This window comes from Cynocephalus volans, chromosome 16, assembly GCF_027409185.1.
Source record: "Cynocephalus volans isolate mCynVol1 chromosome 16, mCynVol1.pri, whole genome shotgun sequence".
Lineage (NCBI taxonomy): Eukaryota > Metazoa > Chordata > Mammalia > Dermoptera > Cynocephalidae > Cynocephalus > Cynocephalus volans.
The window spans coordinates 70,548,487-70,555,899 of record NC_084475.1 but is presented as its reverse complement, the minus strand read 5'-3'; positions in this window follow the sequence as shown (position 1 = coordinate 70,555,899).

Here is a 7,413-nt window from a genome sequence, read left to right as displayed (position 1 = left end):
TATATATTCGTGATTCAAGCTACTGGTGTCTGGGGTCCTTCTGCTCCCTCCACCTCCAAGCTGCCAGCCCATTCATACATTTTGGTTGCCCTGGTAATAGCGTTGTTGTGTAGGACTTGGTGTCTTACAACAGAAACCTTTTTTCCTTTTCCTCTGTTCTGTGTCAGTGGCAGCTCCTGCATCACAAGTCTGCTGAGTAGGTGAATTATATCCCTGGGAACTTTGAAAATCTGCAAATTCTGGGTGGATAACAAATCATTGAAAAACTTTTTGTGGTGAAGTAGCACTTCATTCTCCAATCATTTTTCAGCTAATGAGTTTTTGGGTTTTTTTTCCCCCCCTTTAGACCATCTTATTTTTTCATACAGGCCAGAGTCTGGGGAAGAGTAAAGACCATGCTAGAAACAGGGAGAACAGGTTGCCCTGCTGGACTGTGTCCCCACGTTATTTTGGAAAGGTCATTTGCTGGTTCCTGGTGTGTTCAAATTCTTATCTGATTCTCATCTCCACTGTGTGTCTAGAGATAAGCAAAGACCTGTGAGCCAGTTACTACTTGATATGTGACCTCAGACTAATCATTTGCCCTTTGTTAAATGTGCTTGGTTTATCTGTACATGGCCAGTCCAGTGCCCACTACAGCAATACCTTACCCAGCTCAGCGTCCACAAGACATTATCAACATTTTTGAAAATGCAAATTAGCCACTGTTTTCATGAAAATGTTTTTGTCCTTTAACCCTTTCAGAATTGGAATGTCTTAGGGTTGGATGTGGGGTGAGGAAATGTGGCCCATCCATATGTTGTGTATGTTGATTTGAAGTCAGTTCCCACTTCATTGGCCAGTGAGTGACACAAGAACTTCCAGTCTTTATGTCAAGATCCCTATCCTGGTGTCTTAGTCCATTTTCTGTCACTTAGAATACCTGAAACTGGGTAATTCATAATTAAATAAAGTTTAGTTCTTACAGTTTGAAGGCCAGAAAGTCTAATGTCAAGGGGGAGTATCTGGTAAGGGCCTTCTTCTTGGTGGGGTCTCTGTACCAAGTCCGTAGCAGTGCAGGGTATCTAATGTGCCCACTTGCTATGCTTACAAAGCCACGAGTCCACACCCATGATAACCCATTAAGCCATTAACCCATTAGTCCATGAATGGAATAATCCATTTATGAGAGCACAGTCCTCATGATCCAATCATCTGTTCAAGGCCCCACCTTTCAACACTGCCACATTGAGAATCAAGCTCTCACATGACTTTTGGTGGGGACAAACATTCAACCCATAGTACCTGGCCTATTTTTTGTTTGTTTGTTTGGCCGCTGGCTGGTATGGTGATCTGAACCCTTGACCTTTCTGTACTGATAGCAACCTGGCCTATTAATAGCATGTGCTCCTCCCCCTCTTGGTTTTGCTGTGAACTTTTCCCTTTTCCTTGGACTCTTCCGCTTTCCCACACCCTCCTCACTAAAGCTCAGAGTGTCCTACATTCAGTAGCCAAGGTTACTCCACACACAGTAACACACCTGTACCACTTACACCAACCTGTCTGAGCTTCTCTGAGGCCAAGAAAGGAAGGGAAGGTTGGTAACCTTGGATGGGACCACTGAGCAAGGGATGATTTTCTCTGAGGCCAGGAGCGTGAGGAGGAGCCACAGCAGCCTCCCTGCTCGCACCCCTGTCCACACTCCGCAGAGCTGGAAGTTTTCTGTTCCCTGCTGCTCTAGATGAATATGTGGGTAGAGCAAGGGAGCCTGCTGAACTGCTACAGAATGTCAGTAAGGCTGAATTATTAGATGGATAGCAGGGCAGGGCAGCCTTCATCAGGAGGGGAAGGGGCATTTGAGAGCAGGTGGCAGCTAATCTCCAAAAATGGATTCAGGGTCACTGTCCTCCCCGCCCCTCCCACCCCCCTACAGTAGCCCAACCACCTTCAAACTTCCAGTTCTCAAATGTGTGAAATATGAAGCTACTTGTTCCTTACCCTTTTGGAAACTGGGTGGGAGATTTCTAGCTGTATGAAGACTTGGTAATCCCATCTCCTTACAACTATATAAAGTTCAAGGTAGTGAAGAAGCAGGTTAAAGTTAGGTTCAGCTAGGTCCTGCATTGGCGTCTCTATTGTTTATTTGTTTGTTTCTCACTTTGAAAAGCCCCTGAATGGCCTATGGCATTTTGTGTAGTTTTTCTTAAGACATTATTTTAAAAGAAATATTTTCAAACTCCCTGGGGGAGGGGGAAGTAATGAGTGAGTTCTCACTCTTAGTTCCTGCAAAAGCTTGTTGTTTATAGGACCCTGGCACCTCCTCTCTCTTTCTCTTGCTTCCTCTCACCATGTGATCTGCTTGTACCAGCCGGCTGCCTGCCACTTTCCACCATGAGTAGAAGCATCCTGAGGCCCGTGCCAGATGCAGCTGTCCCAGAATTATAAGCCAAATAAACCTCTTTCCTTTATAAATTACCCAGTCTCAGGTATTTCTGTTATAGCAATACAAAGCGGACTAAAACAGCATCTGAGCAGGAGCAATGAGCCTGGGATGGTGTAGGTGTGCCACTGTCAACTTCTTCCCAGGCACTGCTCACCTTCAAAGCCCAAGCTGTCCACCTGTCACAGTTGAAGTTGATTTCTTCCTTTCTCGTAACCCAGATTTCTAAGATTTCCTAATCCTATATTCCAAATACAGTTCAGTTAGAGCAGCACTTAGCTATGAGAAGGACAAATATGTTGGGGAAGAATAAATACCTTTGGTTATGAGAAGCAGAAAACATTGAGAAATATGAGAATATTACTTAATACCATAGAGAATGCTATTTACCAAGTCATAATAATGCAAATGTAAACATTGATTAAAATTATGATATAATTATTTTTAAAGGATGCTTGCATGAAAATGGGGATGGTATTGAAAACCAAGTTCTCATCATTTATAGTAAGAGGTGAAATTCAATGTCTAAAACTAATTAACTATGAAAACTGATAACATCGAAACACATTTAAAAATATGAAAATCAGTTATGAATGAAATAATTAAAAGTTTAAAGTGGTTGCCTCTGTGAGGCAGGACATATGATAGGAGTATGTGGGGATAAGAGACTGCTTCTTTTTTTCATATAAGACTTGTAGAATTTGTTTGATTCCTAACACAAAATAAATGTCTTACTCTGAAAATATTAAAATTAATCTTTAAATTGCGAGAAACCCTCACAAGTGTTTCACGGGGGTTGTATTTTAATATTTGTAAGTAAGCTTGATTCTAAGTGAATTTTAGAAAATGAACTTTATGACATGTCCATTGCTTTAGTTAAGCAAGACCAGATATTCTGAAGTGCCAACCCCTCTCCCACTACAAAAGACCTAAACACTGAATAAAGTAGAGCAAACATACTTTATTGAAAAGTATTACTGAACTCACAGGAAGTCCTCCATGGACTACAAAACAACAACAAAAATTTTCATAAAACACAAACAAAAACTAAATAAATAATACAATAAAAGTGGAAAAGCCCATGCAGAAGCCAGGGCTTGTAAGAAAGTATGCCCAACCCAGAAACTTTAAGCTTCACTGGTTACCAGTGCCACAGTGGAATAGGATTTGAACTTGACAAGTGGAAGAGCTGAAGCTGAGATTAACCCACATACACATTAAGCCAGGTACTCAAAAATGACAATCTTCAACAGAAAGGAAGAGTGCTTGCAAAGTGAACTAACAACAACAAAAACCAGTTCATCTCTGCCGGAACTCAGTGGAAAGTCACTTAGTATCTTCAATGCAGATGCTCGTTAACTTATGACAGGGTCATGTTCTGATAAACCCACCATAAGTTGAAAATATCATTAAGCTGAAATATGTTTAACATACCATCATAGCTTAGCTTAGCCTACCTTGAATGTGCTCAGAACACATACATTAGCCTACAGTTGACAAAATCATCTGATACAAAGCTGCCTATTTTATAATAAAGTGTTGAATATCTCGTGTAATTTATTGAATACTGTACTGAAGCAGTTTCTACTGAGTACATATCGCTTTTGTACCATTGTAAAGTCGAAAAATTGTAAGCCAAACCATTGTAAGTCAGGGACCATCTGTATTAATAATCTTCCCTAATAATTAGTATCCATAGCCCTCCTCTCACGCAGTTCTGAGATGTGAATTATACCAAATTCTCAGTCTATGGAACCGCAGCCCAAGAAACAGCACTAAGGTATTTTGAGGTTGGTCATGCTCTCTAGCAAGGATTGCCAGATTTAGCAAATAAAATAGGGATACCCAGTTAAATTAAAATTGTTTCTAATTGCCTATGCCTATATATATGCATATATACATTGAAATTAAAAAGTTGAAGGGACATATTAATACTAAAAACAACATTTTTTTATCTGAAACAAATTATAAGTATCTAAATTACATACCTCTTTCCTTAATTATATTTCCCTGATTATTCAGCTCTTAGTTCCATGTTTTTGAGAATTTGCTTTATGGTCTATCTTCCATTTACAATGTAACGTATCAGTGCAGTGGTAACATCTACTTTATTTAGTTATTTTGTCATTGAGCACTTATTAATGAGAAAACAAGCTTAAAAATACCATTATGAGCCAATATACTGAACATACATTGGCATGAAGTTAACAACTCTGAGAATAGTTTTTCAAACTTGATTTTTGAAATATGTAATACCATTTTTATGGCATTACTTGCTTTTCCATTTTTCAGTATTATGTTGTATCTAGTGATCAATGGTGTTTAAAAATGTACGGTGACAAAAAAAATTTATTGTCATGAGTTTTAATTTCCTTTCTCTTCAACACTACACATGTTGATTCCACATGTCCTCATTCTGGTAATTATTTAATAACACCAATTAAATAATTGAATTTTTTAAGGGATGTAATCTATTGTAAAAGAGAGTCATGGCAAGAGCCATAATAATTATCTACTTCAAGTTGGATTTCTTTTCCTGTTCATAAATAATAGTGCCCTTTTTAATAATAAATAGCCTTCATACTTAAAGCAATAAATTTGTTGTCAATTGTTTCTTTAACATATTTGACAGGTTCTTTTAAGCAACAGAGTACTTCAATTACTTTGCTTTTCTTTCAATTTGCTAAAGAGATACTGAGAACTATGAACATGAAATAAGTAAGCTTCACTCAATGGATTATTAAAAATATTAACAAGAATTATGGGGGGGGTTTCTTTAGAATTAAAGTACTATTTCAGTGCTTCAAATAAATTGAGATGCTCTAAAGTACATTTGCTAAAGAGAGCCAACAGGTTTTTGAATGTGAAAGAATTAAAGTTTGCTGCTGCTATAACAGAATACCACAGATTGGGTAATTTATATAGAATAGAATTTTATTTCACTCACAATTCTGGAGTCTGGGAGTCCAAGAGCATGGCACCAGCATCTGGCTAGGGTCATACCATCGCATGGTGAGTACGCATGCAAGAGAGAGAGAAAATTGAGCTGAACTCATCATTTCCATCAGGAACAGCATTAATCCATTTGTGAATGTGGGATACTCATGACTTAATTACTTGTAAAGATACCACCTCTTAATACCACTGCAATTGGGATGAAGTTTCCAACACATGAACTTTAGGGGACAAAGTCAAACCATAGCATCAAATACTGTTTCAGCAGCATTATGCAGAATATGGGCAGAACAGCCAACACCTTCTACAAAATCATTTGTATTTCACTTGACCTTTGAATAAACATTGTCTTCATCTTTATATACCACCAAAATTTTTTCTTATACTATATAAACCAAAAGGAATACTTTTTTTTCTTTATTAACTCCAATTTGAATTAAAAAGTCTCTGAAAAAATGTACTGTTGCTTCTGAAGTCTTACCTGGAAGGATTTTCCTTGTAATAGCCTTATAGCAAGTCTTTGTCATGAGAAAGATATTACACAGGCAAAGGGAAAGCTTTTCCTGCATTCTGGTAACTTGCATCTGTGGCTATGCCATAAAAAGTGAAGCATTTAGATCTTTGATAATCTCTGTAATAATAACTGGAGCTGTTGCATTTTTTACTTTTTCAGTAGATTTCATTTTGACACTTGAAATTTTCCTTGCAATTTTGAAAGCAGAAAATGTTTTAAGTAGTAATGTGTTCAAACAATCATTTGAGGTGTAAAACTGATGATGTACATAGTGGGCAGTCATTATAACTTCTGCTGTGATTATTTTATCTTCTGAATTTTGTTATTAATCACTTTTTTGGTAGTAATTCAGGAAAACATATCTTTTATGCTAAGCTATACACAATGCTATTTTATATCTGACTTTCCATTATTTTTGATATTATCAAATAATTATATCCTGCATGAACAACTATAAAAGCACTATTTCCTCATTTAGTGATTGCCCACTGTTCAAAAAAATTCATCATGAAATTAACATTTGCATTTTGGTAAGGTTTGCATTGCATTCATACATATATAAACAAAAATAGATAATGTCAACTACTACAAGAATTGAAAAATTGAATATGATTATCTCATGTCAGTGTCAGTGTGTCTATCACTCACAAGTCCAATTCAAAACTAACTATAAATAGGTTTGAACTATTAAAAATATTGCAAACTTCTGTATTCCTAATAATTAAACTTAATAGCTTATACACACTGCTCATTGACTGCAAAGGTGAGCTGTATTTGTAAGGCACCATCTCTCCTAATGAAGTCAGAACTAATCTTACATAAAGTTTTTGGAACTTGGTGTTCAAAGGTTGGTGGATTTTCAGAAGCAGGAGTATTTGGGGATTAAGGGACTTTAACTGTGTTAGTGAGGTCACTGGAGTAAATCTCCTATTGATGGCTGACTTTCAGAAGTGTGGTCATTGGAGTGAGGCCCTTGCTGGTTAGCTGTTGTATAGAAGCTGTGGCTGTCACTGATAGGTTGATTTTCAGAAGCTTGAGACTTTCACTGATTTGCTAACTTTCAGAAGTATAGTTACTGGAGTGACGTTATCGTTGAATGACTAATTATCAGAAGCATGGCCACCGGAGTGAGGCTGTCCTGATTGGCTGAGTTTTACAGCATGAGAACTGATCAGAAGATATCTTTGACTTGGGACTTTTTCTTTCTTGGATAAGAAAAATAAGTACTTTTAATTTTTAATCCTTCATTTTGGTCTTCCCTCAATCAAACTATGAGAAAGACCATAAAGGAATTGTCCAGATCTTTACTTGTGCACATAGAATTTGCAGCTAGTATTTTCAGTTAAGTCATTTAAGTACCTTGAAAGATAGCCATTTTTAAAATAGCTTATCGAAATAAGCTGAATGTAGGACATCTAGGGTGTCCCAACAAGTTCAATAGAGGGCACATGACAAAATCATTAAATACAGAACATGTCCTGTGAATACAGGATGTCTGGAAACCCTAATAATATGAAGGTTATGC